The sequence below is a fragment of the Triturus cristatus genome, chromosome 1_1 (genome assembly GCF_964204655.1).
Source record: "Triturus cristatus chromosome 1_1, aTriCri1.1, whole genome shotgun sequence".
Taxonomy (NCBI): Eukaryota; Metazoa; Chordata; class Amphibia; order Caudata; family Salamandridae; genus Triturus; species Triturus cristatus.
The window spans coordinates 724,943,116-724,960,549 of NC_140579.1; positions in this window are offsets into that span (position 1 = coordinate 724,943,116).

Below are 17,434 nucleotides of genomic sequence, written 5' to 3' on the forward strand. Positions count from 1 at the left end.
CGGGCGGCAAAGACACGGCTTCGCGGCGGATGGAGTACGAGTCGTACTGGGGCCAAATCCAGCGGGAAACAAGCAAAAAATGTCCAGGCAACTCAGTTTTGGAAGGAAGATGAGTCCAATGGCCCAGGGACTCAGTTCAGGGGGCAAGCTCTTCTTCCGAGCCCTTGGAGATTGTTGAAACAAAGTGCAAAGTCTCCTCCAGTCTTTTCCTCTCCTTTCTCAGCAAGGCACCACTGCAGGCCAATCCCCCAGGTTAGGGAAAGTTACTCCTCCTTCAGCTTCTTCCAGGTCCTTCTGGTCAGGCAGAGTTTCTTCATGGTTCAATCAGGATCTGATTTCTTAGGAGCAGGGCTCCTACATTTATACCAAGTTTCTTTTGTCTTTACAGGCCAGGGGGGCCTTTGCATAATCCCAGTCCAGTTCTTTTCAGTGAGGAGCACATTGTTGTTGGGACTCTGGCTTCTTCTTTCAGCAGGCAGGGCAGAGACATCAGACGCTCCCCAGGGGGTGGAGCCAGCATTGTGGTGGCAGAGCACTGCCCTATTCAGAGTCAAGGTGCACTCCTCCCACCCATCCTGGTGTAATCTCTCTATTCACCACCTGGCAGCCCCAGCCTGTCTCCTGGAACTTCCCAGCCCTGTCACTCAAGCTACACACAAAGAAGATAGCCCTCCCCTCCAGAGGCGGACTGAGATGGTTAGGCACGCAAAGGCTAACTTTCTAAAAGTAGCATTTGCAAACCCAGGATATTAAAATAACCTTTGATAAAAGATGTATTTTATTATTCTGAGTTCAGGCATACTAAACATGAATTTCTACCATGCTTCCTGATCCTGCTAGGATTATAGAGTGTTATAATCTAGCAGCCCATTCTGGCCAATGGAGAGCAGGTAGCCTTACAATAGTGAAAAACGAAAATGGCTGTAATTCACTATTAGGACATGCCACACACCTCAGGGCATGTCCTACCTTATCCTTACAATGCACCCTGCCCTAGGGCCTACCATAGGGGTGACTAATATGAAGGTAAGGGAAGGTTTAGGGACTGGCAAGTGGGGACACTTGCCCAGTCAGCATGACAGTATGACAGTACCAGACTGCATGCAGGTTCTGCAATGGCAGACCTTAGACACATTTTCCCACGCTGCTTCTGTGGGTGGCACAATCAGTGCTGCAAGCCCACTAGCAGCATTTGGATACACAAGCCCTTGGCACCCCTGGTGCACTCTACTAGGGACTGATAGTAAACCAAATAAGCCAAACATGGAAGTCAATTCACATAATACATTTTCCCATAGGGAGCACTTGCCCTGTGGCACTGGATGGCAGCGTCACAGGGCCCTGAGCAGCTAACACCAGCACAAAAATACATTGAGGCACAGACAAAAATGGAAGGGTGACCCACGCCAATGGTGCCAGGTCTAACACGTGTCCCCTCCAGCTGAAATGTGGGGAGAACTACCCTACCCCAGGGAGTTCTCATCACTAAGGCAGAAAAATCTGGAAAGACCATCAGCGTTGGCGTGGTCTGTACCGGGGAGATGTTCCACCATGAAACCTTCTTCAATGCCCAGACCACAGCAAATGCTTCTCGCTCAATCGCACTCCACTTTTGTTCCCGGGGCAGTAACCTCCTACTTCTGAAGGCTACAGGTTGGTCCCAGCCCTCCTCAGTCATCTGTGAGTGAACAGCCCCTACACCATGCTCTGATGCATCTGTCTGCACAAGGAATTCTTTGGAGAAGTCAGGAGCCAAGAGCACGGGCGCCGTGCACATGGCAGTCTTCAGGGTGTCAAAAGCCTTCTGACAGGTGTCAGTCCATATCACTTTTCTGGGCTGCTTCTTCGAAGTCAGCTCTGTCAAGGGGGCAACAATGCTGCCATACCCCTTGACAAACCTCCTGTAGTACCCTGTGAGTCCTAAAAAGGCCCTCACCTCTGTCTGGGTCTTTGGGGGCTCCCAAGCCAGGATGGTTTCAATCTTGTGTTGGAGGGGCGCCACCTGGCCGCTCCCCACTTGGTGCCCCAAGTACACCACTGATCCCTGCCCGATCTGACACTTGCTTGCCTTGATCGTGAGGCCTGCCTTGCGCAGTGCCATCAACACTTCTCAGAGATGTTGCAGGTGTTCTTTCCATGTGCCACTGAACACTGTGATGTCATCCAGGTATGCGGCGCTGAACTCGGTCAGCCCCGCCAACACCTGGTTGACCAACCTCTGGAAGGTGGCAGGGGCATTCTTCATCCCAAATGGCATAACCCGGAACTGGAAATGCCCATCTGGTGTGGAGAATGCGGACCTCTCTTTGGTCCCATCAGTCAAGGCGATCTGCCAGTACCCAGACGTTAAATCAAACGTGCTGAGGTACCGTGCAGCCCCTAACCGATCGATGAGCTCGTCAGCTCTGGGGATGGGGTGCGCGTCAGTCTTCGTGACTGAGTTGAGTCCTCTGTAGTCCACACAGGACCGGAGTTTGGGTGTGGCACCCGGCGCAGCAGCCTTCGGGACCAAGACCACTGGGCTAGCCCAAGGACTGCTGGAGGACTCAACCACCCCTAGAGCAAGCATCTTTGAGACCTCCTCTTTGATGCAGGCTCTGACCCTGTCAGTTACCCTGTAAGCTTTGTGCTTCACAGGTAAGCTGTCTCCTGTATCCACATCATGGATGCACCAATCTGTGATACCAGGAACCAGGGAGAACACGTCAGGAAACTTCCCCAGCAGCTGGCGGCAGTCATCCTGTTGCTCAGGGGTCAGGGTGGGTGAGAGGTTAACTCCATCCACTGACCCGTCTCGCTCTGAGGCTACCGGGAGGTCAGGAAGACGCTCAGACTCCTCCTCCGTCCCATCATCTGTGGCCAAGAGCATGCCCACTTCGGACCTCTCCAAGTGGGGCTTTAGTCGATTGACATGTAGGACCCTTAAGGGGTTCCTAGGAGACTGCAAGTCCACCAAGTAGGTGACAGAACTCTTGCGCTCCACAATCTCAAAGGGACCTGTCCACTTGTCCTGGAGTGTACAGGACTCCACTGGGGCCAGGACCCATACCTTTTGACCAGGTTGAAGCTCAACCAGAGTGGCATTCTGATCGTACCACCGCTTCATTTCCTCCTGGCTGGCTTCCAGATTTGCCTCAGCAAGTTTCCTGAAACGCCTAGTCTGGTTCCGAAAGGCCAGCATGTAACTATATACATTCTGGGGAGGTTTCCTGGGAGATTGCTCCCAGCCTTCCTTGACCAGACTAAGAGGTCCTCGTACTGGGTGGCCATACAGAAGTTCAAAGGGACTGAACCCCAGAGACTTCTGTGGCACCTCACGGTACGCGAAGAGAAGGCATGGTAAGAGGACGTCCCACTTACGCCTCATGGGCTCCTCAAGGCCCATAATCATGCCCTTTAGGGTTCGGTTGAATCTCTCAACCAACCCGTTTCCTTGGGGATGGTAAGGGGTGGTGAACTTGTATGTCACACCACACTCTTGCCAAAGGGATTTCATATATTTCGATATGAAATTGGTCCCCCTGTCAGACACCACCTCTAGAGGGAATCCTACTCATGAGAAAATTCCCATCAGTGCCCGTCCCACCACGGGGGCCGTCACTGTCCTCAGAGGGATGGCTTCAGGGTACCGGGTGGCATGGTCCACCAAGACCAGGGTAAACCTGTTGCCCATGGCTGTCTTGGTGTCCAGTGGCCCCACAATGTCAATCCCCACTCGCTGGAATGGGGTGCTGACCACAGGGAAAGGTTGGAGTGGAGTCCTCAGCTTCCTTCCACTCTTACCACTTGCCTGGCAAGTCTGGCATGTCCTGCAGTGAGTGTCAGAACTCCTGCGCATTTGAGGCCAATAAGAGGGTGACAAGCCTTTCGAAGGTCTTGTCCTGCCCCAAATGCCCTGCTAACGGAACGTCGTGAGCCAGCCCCAGTAGGAAGGCTCTGAACTTCTGGGGTACCACCAGCGCACGGGCTGACCCAGGTTCAGCAACCTTAGGCTCTGAGTACAGGAGGTCGTTCTCCCAGTAGATTAAGTGAGTACCGGACTGATCACCATTGGCCTGGGCTGCAGCCTGCTGCTGCATACCCACTAGAGAGGGGCACTCTTTCTGCTCCCTGCAGAATTTCTCCCTGGTGGGGCCTCCTTCTTGCTGCCAATGGGTCAGCTCAGGCAGGTCCCCTAGTTCGGCTATCTGTTCCCCAGTAGGCTCCAGGGCATCCCCCTCAAGGTCTGCTTCCTCCTGGGCCGTGAAAACGTTAGGAGCCGGTTTCCCGTGCCTCCTGCGCCCTCTCCCTAAGGCCAGTTCCTGGGCCTCTCCCTCAGGCTCCAGGGTCCCTTCAACACCCCTACTGGCTGCCATCGACCGGGTGGTCACGCACGCCCAATCAGGTAAACCCACCATCCGCAGGTGAGTTGTCTTCTCCAACTTTTCCCAAGGGGAGCTCTCCAAATAATTCCCTAGGAGACAATCAACAGGCATGCCAGTTCTCACAGCGACTTGCAGAGTACCAGAGACCCCCCCCCCCACTCAAAGGGAACTTGAGCCATTGGACAATGACTCTCTGTGTTGTCAGCGTTGACAACACAGCAGAATGCGTGTGGGACCACCTGCTCTTGAGACACCAGGTGTTGCTTGACAGCAGTCACACTGGCTGCTGTATCTCTAAGAGCCCCCACCCTTTTGCCATTTATGGTCACCCACTGCCCATACTTTTGAGTATTGGGGGGCAGTTGGGTCTCCGTGACCATCTCACTGTCTCCTAATGAGACTAGGGTCATCTGTACGGGATTCCCCTCCCCTTGGACATCTACCTCCCTCCCAAAGGCTACACTAGCCACCTACTTGGGGGGTGGAGCACCAGGGGGTGCTGGTTTACCAAACATGGGGCACTTGGGATCCATGGAATAGTTCCCCAGGTTGTTACACTTGTAACATCTGGGGGGCCCACTTTGAACAGGGTTACCTGTCGGGCCCGTCTGCTTCGGGGGTGGGGGTGGCTGAGAACCTTTCCCTTGGTTCCCCTGGGAATTACTTTGGGGCCCTCTGTAGAACTCCCTCTGTTTACCCCTGTCCCCCCCACTCTTCTGCTGGGGACCCTGACCACCTTTGGCAGGGCCTCCCACGGGACCCTTGTGGACCCTGGTGCTGATCCAGCGGTCCGCCTCCTCAGCAAGCTTCCTAGTGTTAGTCAGCTTGCTATCGATCAGGTGCTGGCGTAGCTCAGGAAAACAATTATCAGACAAGTGCTCCCATGCAATTAGATCAACCAGCCCTTGGTAATCATTCACTTTGTTACCCTTCACCCAACCATCTAGCGCTCTGGAAAAAAAAGTCACATATTCTACATAAGTGGTACCAGGCTTCTTGGTGCAATTCCTAAATCTCTGCCTGTACAATTCAGGAGTTAACCCATACCTTGTCATCAGAGCTTCCTTCATGCGCAGATAGGATGTGGTAACATCAGAGGGGAGATCCAGCAGTGTGTCCCGCCCCTCACTAAGGAACCTTCCCCACAACCCTGCTCCCCAATCTCTCTCAGGGACTCGGTGGGAGGACATGGCTACTTCATAGGCCCTGAACCACTGCCCAATATCATCCTGCTTGTAATACTCTTTCACTACATCTTTAGGAATGTGCACCCTTGACTCTGTTAAATTGCTGCCACCAGAGGGAGAGCGGTCTAAACTCTTGGCCTTGAGATCCAACTCCCTCATTTTTACCTCATGCTCCATGACCAGCCTTTGTCTTTCCATTTCCGTTTGCAGTTTTGCAATCTCCACTTCATGTGCTCTTGCAGCACTCCTGTCGGCCATCTCCTCTGGCGACAGGCCTCTGCCAGGCTCAGAAGCACGTTCTGGGGGTATCACCTCCAGCACATTCTCTGGGAACTTGGATTCGTACCAGGCCCTCAGCGCCTTTGTGTACTGCCCCTTGTTTTTCAATCCAGTTTGGTTAATTCTGTACTTGTAGAGGTATCCTTTCAAGACTTCACTTGTGCACCTCAGCAGTGCCCTCTCCTCCCAATCTATGTCATCAACCCCAGAGAATATAGAGGACGCCCTGCCTCCATTGACTGAGCTAGGCATGGTTTCTTAAAGTGGAGATTCTTCAGCAAAACAAAAATCAATACTGTGTGGCTGCGTTATCGGTCTGAACTCACTACGTGGCGTTCACTCAATCACTGTACATGAATCACAAATGCAAATTCAAATCCTCACTGCTGACCACCAATGTTAGAATTGGGAATCACTGGTTGGCACAAGTGTGCACTTGTGACAAGCAGGGACTCTTACTTCTAAGTCAGAGTAAGGGGATCACCCTTTCAAGTAACCCCTGCTCACCCTTTGGGTAGTGTGGCGCAAGCAGTCAAGACTATTCTCAGGGCGTCATAGGTTAAGCATTTGTGAACACATACAGTAATACAATGACACACCACAAATGGACACCAGTCAAGGTTGTATCAAAAATAGTTCTCTTTATATAAGGCCTAGCACAAGACCAGAATAACAAATAAAATGACCACATTATTATTTTAAAGTTCAATGTTCTGGTAAAAAGGCTTAAAATACAAAAATAGGCTTCTTTTAGTCAATTCTGCTTCTTTTCAGGCTCTGTACGGTTCGTACCTGGATGTGCGACTCGTAGGCATTAAAAACAAGGATAGTACGAGTCAAACAATCGTTGTGGACTCCGGGGTCCGTGACGTGCACGCTGCGGTGCGAACAGAACAAAGTACCTTGGTTTTGTGGGGTCCGCGACGGACAGTGCGGGACAAGTTGATGGGTCCGGGTCGTAGTTCGGCAGCGTATTCGGATGCTGGTCGGGTCGCGGCGTCGGGACGCGGCGTTGGTACGGGACCTTCAGGGATACGTGCGGATGGCCCGGATCAGCTTGCAGAGTCCGTGGCATTCAGCGTTCGAGCCGTACCTTCGGTGCGGATAGGCGGCGACACTTCTCGGAGCCGTACAGCGTACGGGGAGGATCAGCGTGATGCGGCTTCTCGGCTCTGAGTACGGCACGGTGCAGTACGTTAGCAGCGTACGGACCGTACCTGCGGGACAATGAAGCTTGGGTCCGGCGTACAGGGTTCGGCAGCCAGGGCTGTACGACTCGAATCGGCGGGGAAGGTTAGGTGCGATGCGGCCGGGAGGGATACGGTGCGTACTAACGCTTTTGGATCAGTGTAGACACACGGTGCCGGGCGGCAAAGACACGGCTTCGCAGCGGATGGAGTACGAGTCGTACTGGGGCCAAATCCAGCGGGAAACAAGCAAAAATTGTCCAGGCAACTCAGTTTTGGAAGGCAGATGAGTCCAATGGCCCTGGGACTCAGTTCAGGGGGCAAGCTCTTCTTTCAAACCCTTGGAGATTGTTGAAACAAAGTGCAAAGTCTCTTCCAGTCTTTTCCTCTCCTTTCTCAGCAAGGCACCAACTGCAGGCCAATCCCCCAGGTTAGGGAAAGTTACTCCTCCTTCAGCTTCTTCCAGGTCCTTCTGGTCAGGCAGACTTTCTTCGTGGTTCAATCAGGATCTGATTTCTTAGGAGCAGGGCTCCTACATTTATACCAAGTTTCTTTTGTCTTTACAGGCCAGGGGGGCCTTTGAATAATCCCAGTCCAGTTCTTTTCAGTGAGGAGCACTTTGTTGTTGGGACTCTGGCTTCTTCTTTCAGCAGGCAGGGCAGAGACATCAGACGCTCCCCAGGGGGTGGAGCCAGCATTTTGGTGGTAGAGCACTGCCCTATTCAGAGTCAAGGAGAATACCTCCTCAGACCTCGCGGTCCCGCCCACTCCCGGTATTTCATGACTGCGAGCGGACGCGCGCAGCAGAATACCTCCTCAGACCTCCTGAAAATCCAGGTCAATCTCAGCGCGATTATTTTAACATTTATTGTAACATTTTAGCGTGTTTTTGGAACTGCTTTGTGTGCTTTTTAAAAATACAGTGTTCGCTTTATTTTGCTGCCCACATTGATCTCAGGTGTCCTCCCGGTCCACCGCGGCTTGTGCCGATCGTGCGGAGGGGTAAAACACCCAGCTTACACATACTCACTTCCTGTGAGTTGGTCAGGTCAGCTTTCTAGTTGTGGTTGCTGCTGTCGCGGTCCCGCCCACTCCCGGTATATTACGAGTGCGCAGAGCGGACGCGTGCAGCGGGCGCGCCGAGGCCGCGCCAAAGGCAAGCCCGTCTGCGCCCGTCCGCGCCTGACCGTCGCCAGTCGCCGGGATTGCTGCTTGATTGTTCATTTTGTCCTTCTGTAGCTTCTTCTCCATGGCGCATCTCCAATACTCAAGCTCTGAGCTTCATGCATTGAATACTGCCTGCTCAACCTTCAGCTTACCGGACAATTTTTCCTCCTCCCTTTGTAACTCCTTCTCTAATCAGTCCTTCACCCTCTGCCGACACCCACTAAAAGTAAGCACATGCATTACCACCAAATCACTCCCTGAACCCAAGTTTCTAACTTGCCTGTACTGTAATGCTCGATCCCTCCCTAAACATCAATTAGAAATCTGGGCTCTTCTTGATGCAGATAAGCCAGGCTTGTGTTTCATTACTGAAACCTGGCTTTCAGACTCTGCATTACCCGACATTGCTGTAGCCCTTCCCCATGAATACAAAATCTCAAGGCTGGATAGAGCGAATAAAAAAGGTGGAGGAATTGCAATCGCCTACAGGTCGAACATCAAACTTCACCTCACAGATTCTCTTCTTGCTGACTGGGGTGAAATTTGTACCTTCACAATTACCCTGGGGAGTAAAGAGTCTTGGAAAGGAGCCCTCCTCTGTAGGCCGCCTGGAACCAAAACGAGTTTTGTAAATAAACTCACAGAAACTATTGCCTCCCTTGCTCTTTCCTCTGACAACTTCTTTCTCCTAGGAGATTTCAATTATCACGCCGAATCTCTACAGGACCATCACACAAACGAACTCATCACCAGTATGAACACATTAGGCCTAAATCAACTGGTGACCGGCCCCACCCATACTGCCGGTCATACTCTGGATCTCTTATTTACCAAATCCAATATATTAAAACTGGATCAACTTTCACCGGTCCTCTGGTCCGACCACTACACCATCAAATTCCTGATCCACCTTAACTCAATCCCTTCCCCTCCTAAGAAAAGACTCAGCACAAGTAGATCTTGGAATAAGATTTGTCCGGAAGCCTTTTCCACGCATTTTCCCCCTGCACCCATTGTACCTCTAACCGATCCTAATCAAGCTGCGATTTATCTTGACCAAGCTATTACCGCTGCTCTAGATACCATTGCCCCCAGTAAACCCAGCAGATGTCCAACTAAACTATCCCCTTGGTTCACCCCTGAACTCAAAATAATGAAATCTGCTGTCAGGGTTCTTGAACGTAAATGGAGGCATTCTAAAAACCCCGACGACAGAATACAATATAAAAAATCCCATTGCCAATACATGAGGGACATTGCCTCTGCAAAAAAAGTCTATCTGGGTGCCAGGATAGATCGGGCAGCTAACTCCCATAGAGAACTCTATAAAATAGTCAAAGAATTCTCCAGTCCTGCGTCCTGTCTACCTGCCACAGTCGCTTCCTATGAATGGGTCAATACTCTCTCTTCATTCTTTTATAACAAAGTAAATGATATTTATAAATTTTTTGTCAATTCCGTCCCCACTGACCTACCTTGAAAGCAGCCAATAAGCTTAATTCTTCCCACTCCGTCGACCATTTTGAAGGATTTCCATTCATTTACAGAATTTGATGTATCATCTACACTGTCTAGAATTACTTCTGGCTCCCCCACCGATCCGGCATCTTCCTCAATTATTTCCAAAGTTGCTCCCATCCTCATTCCTTACTTGACCAGAACCCTTAATCTTACACTCTCCCAATCGACCGTGCCCTCTCACTGGAAGAAAGCCGTCATCAGACCCATTCTGAAAAAACCATCTGCTGACCCAACTCTGCCTTTAAACTACCGCCCCATCTCCCTCCTTCCCTTGTTTGGTAAGGTCCTGGAATCTCTGGTCAATTCCCAACTCACCAAACACTTAGAAACCAACAAACTGTTGGATCCCTCTCAGTCTGGATTCAGAGCATTTCACAGCACTGAAACTGCTCTAATTGAAATGGTGGATAACATAAGACTCGCCCTCGATGTGAAACAGCCCTCCATCCTGGTTTTACTCGATTTGTCTGCTGCCTTCGACACCATCTCACATAGTATTCTTCTGAAACGCCTTGTGGAGGTGGGTGTCAAAGGCTCAGCTTTAATGTGGATCAAAAGTTTCCTGACTGGACGTAGCTCTAAAGTTCAAGTCGACAAATTCTCCTCTTCGGATCAGGAAGTAGACAAGGGCGTACCACAAGGCTCCATATTAAGCCCCACGCTTTTTAATCTCTATGTGTCTCCATTGGCTAGATTAATCAAAGCACACGGTTTTGAAACCGTGTCCTATGCCGATGACACACAAATTCTCATCACACTTGGAACTGATCCCACCAATGTCAAACTCAGATTCCAACAATGTATGATGACAGTAAAAGAATGGATGTCAAATAATTATCTGTTACTTAATGCAGACAAAACAGAGATACTACTTTTTGGAAACGCTCACAAATCTTGGAGCGACGACTGGTGGCCTCCAACCTTAGGCCCGTGCCCCCCTCCCAAAACGTCAGCCCGAAATCTAGGGATAGTGTTGGACAACAAACTATCTATGTATGACCATATTAATAGCATTGTACGCTCCAGTTTCGGGTTTATGCGCAACCTGAAGACAATTTTCAAATGGATCCCTCTTCCCTCCCGTCTGCCCCTAGTCCAGGGACTAATTATTAGCCGACTGGACTATGGTAATGCGCTCTTTGCTTCCATTAATGAAAATCTTTTGAACAAGCTCCAGGTCCTGCAAAACACCGCTGCTAGGATGGTTCTCGATCTCCCCTCTCGCACCTCCTCGGCCCCCAGTTTGAGGTCGTTACATTGGCTTCCTATAAAAAAGCGTATCGAATTTAAACTTTGTTGCCTGGTCCACAAAACTTTAAACGGCAAAGGCCCTCTATATCTCGCCAACAAGCTCAGAGCCTATCATTCGACTAGAACTCTCAGATCATCCTGCAAACACCTCCTCTTCATCCCCAAAGTTCGGACGGATAGAAACAGAGATAGATCCTTTTCTAAAATAGCCCCGCTGATCTGGAACCCTCTCCCTCTTCCTATGAGACTTGAATCTAACCATTTGAAGTTCCGCAAACTTTTGAAAACCTGGTTATTTTAACAATGTCTGACCACTTGTTCTTCATTGGAGTTTCTGCGGGCGCTTTGAAACCTACGGGTGATTTATGCGCCTTATAAATGCCAATACAAATACAAATACAAATACAAGGTGCACTCCTCCCACCCATCCTGGTGTAATCTCTCTATTCACCACCTGGCAGCCCCAGCCTGTCTCCTGGAACTTCCCAGCCCTGTCATTCAAGCTACACACAAAGAAGATAGCCCTCCCCTCCAGAGGTGGACTGAGATGGTTAGGCACGCAAAGGCTAACTTTCTAAAAGTAGCATTTGCAAACCCAGGATATTAAAATAACCTTTGCTAAAAGATGTATTTTATTATTCTGAGTTCAGGCATACTAAACATGAATTTCTACCATGCTTCCTGAGCCTGCTAGAATTATAGAGTGTTATAATCTAGCAGCCCATTTTGGCCAATGGAGAGCAGGTAGCCTTATAATAGTGAAAAACAAAAATGGCTATAATTCACTATTAGGATATGCCACACACCTCAGGGCATGTCCTACCTTATCCTTACAATGCACCCTGCCCTAGGGCCTACCATAGGGGTGACTAATATGAAGGTAAGGGAAGGTTTAGGGACTGGCAAGTGGGGACACTTGCCCAGTCAGCATGACAGTACCAGACTGCATGCAGGTTCTGCAATGGCAGACCTTAGACACATTTTCCCAGGCTGCTTCTGTGGGTGGCACAACCAGTGCTGCAAGCCCACTAGCAGCATTTGGATATACAAGCCCTTGGCACCCCTGGTGCACTGTACTATGGACTGATAGTAAATCAAATAAGCCAAACATGGAAGTCAATTCACATAATACATTTTCCCATAGGGAGCACTTGCCCTGTGGCACTGGGTGGCAGCGTCACAGGGCCCTGAGCAGCTAACACCAGCACAAAAATACATTGAGGCACAGACAAAAATGGAAGGGTGACCCACGCCAATGGTGCCAGGTCTAACACCATCTCTTAATGCACTCTTCAGGACTTCATAATCATCAGCATCCTCTTCTCTAACAGTGAGGAGCTTGTCTCTACCTTTATCAGAAAAGGAGAGTCACAAGATTGCTGCCCACTGTTTCTGGGGGACCTGTTGTACTCCACAGGCCCTCTCCATAGCAGTTATCCATTTGTGGATATCATCCCCACTCTGGTAGTAAGAAACAACCTTGGACAGATTCCTATAGTCTGGAATGTAATCTCTGACACTAGGGACACTGTTGCTGCCACCAGGGGGTTCTAACCCCTCTTTTCTAGAAGCTCTCTGAAGCTCAAACGCTTCTCTATCTAATGCCAACTGCTTGGCCTTGAGGGCAACTCTTGCTTCCTCATACTGTAGCAGTTTGTACATTCTTTCAGAGGAGGTTTCTCTTCTAGAAAGATATAAGTTCCTCTGGTGGACAGATTATCTGCCAGAGTGAAATGAGTGGTCAAATTCCCTAGAAAGGGACATAGGCCTCTCCTCCACTCTGTCAGTTCTCTTAGGGAGAATTCCTCTGTCCTTTTCAGATCCCTGTGGGTCTGGCCCTTCAACCACAGAGTCCAGGTCATCTTGATTTTCATTATCTGACCCAGAGACTATAACTGACCCACTCCCTGATTCAGACCCCTTAGCTCCTAGAGCTAACTTAAGATCATCTGCTGTCAGCAGATCTATCAGGTGTAGTGTGGAGGGACTCTGTCCTATCCTCCGGTGCCTTGCAGCACACATGGCTTTCAAGTAAAAGAAAGTCATGTCCTCATACTGAGGCTGGGTGGACCCACTGGTTCCAACCCTTAAGGACATTCTAGTGTTGTGCAGTGTTGTACTACCTACACTAGTTTGTGGCCTACTGATCCTAGCTTGAACTGTAGCAAGGGTGTGCTATCCCTTCACTCACAGCTCTAAGTTCAGTAGAACTTGTTGATACTAAGCTTGACTTTATATGTACCTTGACTACCTTTAGTGATTTTCAGTTAGTAATTCAAATAACAATTTTATGGTAAAACAATGGCAAGCTGTAATCCCACACGCTGCCCACCAATGTGAGAAGTTGGCCACCTTGCACCAGTCCAATTTGACTCTTATGTAGGCCTGGGCTAAATTTCCGTTCCGCTAGCGGAAATTGCGATAATTTGACATTTTCGCGTTCCGCGGAGAGCGCGAAAATGTCAAAATTTCCGCATTCCGCAGCTTAGCGATAATTTGTTTCTTGCTCGCGCTGTAAAATAATACATTCTCGCGCACGCGCGATCGCCTTACCTGAATCCCCGCGTTCGCCGACAAGTTTTACCGATCCGGTCGCGTTCTCCACGAGATGTTGGATTGTTGGTAGCCAGTTCGCGCCCGCAGTAATGTCATTGGTTGCGCAATCACGTCTTTCTTCTCGCGATCATGCACCGCCAGAAGAGTGAAAACAAGATGGCCGCGCCCGCGAGCAACCGCATGGGTAAGTTGGCGAGCCGCGACCACGCAGAAAATACCGCGAACGGGCGGGAAAAAAACTTCTGCATCTTCGCGATATTTCCGCATGTTTGCAGAGATTTTTAAAATTTTCGCGATAATTAGCGAAAGTCAATTTCGCAAATTCCGCCCACCCCTACTCTTATGGTAGATAGGTTTAAGACAACCTTTTAAAGAAAGCTATCCTAGTGGTAGCTGGGGAGAGCAGCCTTCAGGCTAAGTCTCGGAGGAATGTAAGGCAGCTTGTTTTACCTTATAATCTCTTGAATTACCAAATGAAGACACCACACAGGTATATATATATAAAATAGATATGTATTTATTTCTAGACACACTCTACTAATCTCTTTATGAGATTAGAAGTCAGGAACATATGCACAAATCAATGTTTCACAACAAATTAAGCACTTATATGGCTGGGGCCCTAGGGGCGTACCGGACCATATACTAAAAAAGAGGCATAAGAAGAACGACTTGAGAAGGGAGAAGGCCTAAGGTCTTGAGAAGCGCTGGGGACTCACTAACCCACCCAAGGCAGGTAAGTAAAGGACCCACGGGAGACGCATGCAGTGTGAGAACACAGCCGCGGATCCCAATAGACTTCAAAGGAGCAAGTCGCGGTTGGAATTTTAAAGTTTTAGGATACTTCGGGAGAGTCTACAAGCAAGTCACTTACAGGGTAAGTAGTTCTAGAGCCAACACATACAGGAACACCGGAGTACTCGAGTTACCTCACCCAGGGAAGCCGGGTGCATAGGTGTCTTTTGGTGTCGGGTTGCGGCGTCGGTTTCAATGGGAGCCAAAGAAGACCTGCTGCTTGTAAAGACAGGAGAAGTGTCCGGTGGAATCCAAGGCTGGATTCTGAAGAAAGAAGACCTAAAAGCAGAAGGGACAGTATTCAATGTCACTTGCCAGTGACCCGGGGCCAGGAAGATGGATGCCCACAGTAGTCGGGTGATTTCAGGTGATTCATGGGTGTCTTGACTCTTCAACCACGAGGTCCAGGAGGTGTCGATGATGACCAGGAGCTGGATTCGGAGTGTCCCACAAAGTCTGCAGCTTACTGAGGTGTCGGCAACCGGATTGGAGCCAACAAGCCTTGGCAACAGCAAGTCTTGTGGAATTTAAGAAAAGTCAACGGTGCAGACCAGCAAGGTCTGAGGGACTCACCCAGTGAGGGTAAGTCAGGGCAGGCCTGGAGCAACCATGGGAGCCCTTGGGTTTGATGAAAAAGTCTTGAGGGGACCCACAAGCCAACCGGCAAGGGATCGTGAAGACGCCTCGGGAGGATTCCATTCACAGGAGTCCACAGTCACTCGGGAGGAGGTAGGCCACTGATTCTCGGTGGAAATCCTGCTGGAGGCTTGGACCACACGTGGTCCAATGCACAATTTCATAGAGCGTCGTGAAAGGGGTTGCACTCGACAATAGTGAACGGTACCCGGGTATTGCTGTTCCTTGTCACTCGCCTCAAGCTTGCTGGGGACTCACAATGGGCGTCGATAAGCCAGGAAATCCACTTCCGGGGCTGCAGGGACTTCGGACTCCGGCAGGAGTGGGAAAGTTTGCGACCATTGATTCAACGTTTTGGTGCCAAGGGAGATTCTTCAGTCTTCCAAAGGTAGTGGAACATCGAAGGTCCAGGATTCTTCTTGTAGAGCGTCGTCCAGGGATATCTTGTTTGCCATAGCAAGGTTTCCCTATCTTATACTAAAGGAAAGGGAGGGACTAGCTCTATGACCACTCCTCTGGGAGGGTCAGTGGAGTGGGTGGTTACACCCACTTCCCTTTGTCCAGTTTTGCGCCAGAGCAGGGGCAGGTAGCCCCTGAACCGGTTTGAGCCGGCATATGCACAGAGGTGCCTTCTGCTCTCCCAGTGCAGGACTTCAAAGCACTCTAGGAGTGCACCCACCCAGCCCCAATACACTAAATCCTGTCTGGGAGGTGGTTACACCTCCCTGTGACAGGATGCCTATTGGTGGGCCTCCTCCACTGCGAGTTTCGGTCAGCAGCAGAAGGGCAGCCCAGTGTCTGTGCTGGTGGCATCCATTTTGTGATGCCAGAGCTCTTTCAGGATTCTACCATGTTTCCACAGTAGGTACATGTCTTCCCCTCTAGAAGGGTGGGATCATACTCCCACACCAGTTACTGGTGTGGGGGTATGATTCCAAGGCATTTCACACCAAACACAACATGTTTTGATGCAGCCATCCCAAAGTTAGCATTTACCGCTAGGCTATAATGCACTTAAGAGTATATGGTTTAACCGCATCCACAAACAGCCACAGAGAATAGACTCTGAGGGCTGCAGAGGGGCCCTGTTCAGGCAGAGGCACCCCTTCACATGTAAACCAAGCACCCTGCCCTCAGGATTGATAGGGCCTGCCTTAGGGGTGACTGATAGGGTTATATGTGTGTGTAATGTGAGATATAGGGAACCTATACCTCATTGAGGAGTGCTAACACTACCTCACTCAGACTGCAGTAGCAGGCCTGTGGTGTCAGATTTAGTTTGCTTCCCAGGGGTGGCATAATACATGCTTCAACCCCTGGTAGGCCTGTGAAGTACCTATGCCCTTGGTACCTAAGGTACCATATACTAGGGGCTCATAAGGTACCACAGTATCCATTCACTAGTGCATATAATATGCACTCCAAGTTGTTTAGAGAGAACAGAGAGGCTGGGGCCCTGTTTAGCAGGGACCCAGCCAGACTATAGCCAGAAACCAGTCTTAACATCAGAAAAAAGTGAGGGCATCATAAGTGCAGATCCTGCTCTCCTACAGTGTAGGGTAGTGCAGTGGTGTTTGTGTAGTGTAGGCGGTCATGCTGGGGGTAGATTTAGGAATTAGGGTAATGCAGTTGTGATTGGGTGGTTAGGGGGTCATGTTGCAGGAAGTGTTTTAGGGTTTAGGGCAGAGCAGTGGTGTTTGTGCAGTGTAGGGGGTCATGCTGGGGGTAGTGTTTTAATGTTTAGGGCAGTGCAGTGGTGTTTGGGTAGTGTAGGGGGTCGTGCTGGTGGTAGTGTTTTAGGGTTTAGGGCAGTGCAGTGCTGTTTGTGTAGTGCAGGGGTTCATGCCGTGGGTATCGGTTTAGGGCAGTGCAGTGGTGTTTGTATATTGTAGGGGGTCGTGCTTGGGGTAGTGTTTTAGGATTTAGGGTAGTGCAGTGGTGTTTGTGTAGTGTAGGGGTTCATGCTGGGAGTAGTGTTTTAGCATTTCGAGTAGTGCAGTGGTGTTTGTGTAGTATAGGGCTTCAAACTGGTGGCAGTGTTTGAGGGTTTAAGGTAGTGCAGTGGTGTAGGTGTAGTGTAGGGGGTCATGCTGGGATAAAGATTTAGGGTTTAAGGTAGTGCCGTGGTTTTGTGTAGTGTAGGGGGTCGTGCTGGGGGTAGTGTTTTAGGGTTTAGGGTAGTGCAGTGGTGTTTGTGTAGTGTAGGGGGTCTTGCTGGGGGTTGTGTTTTAAAGTTTAGGGTAGTGCAGTGGTGTTTATGTAGTGTAGGGGTCAAGCTGGGGGTAGTGATTTAGGGTGTAGGGTAGTGCAGTGATGTTTGTGTAGTGTAGGGGGTCATGCTGGGGGTAGATTTAGGGTTTAGGGTAATGCAAATCTGATTGGGTGGTTAGGGGGTCATGTTGCAGGTAGTGTTTTAGGGTTTAGGGCAGTGCAGTGGTGTTTGTGTAGTGTAGGGGGTCGTGCTGGGGGTAGTGTTTTAAGGTTTAGGGCA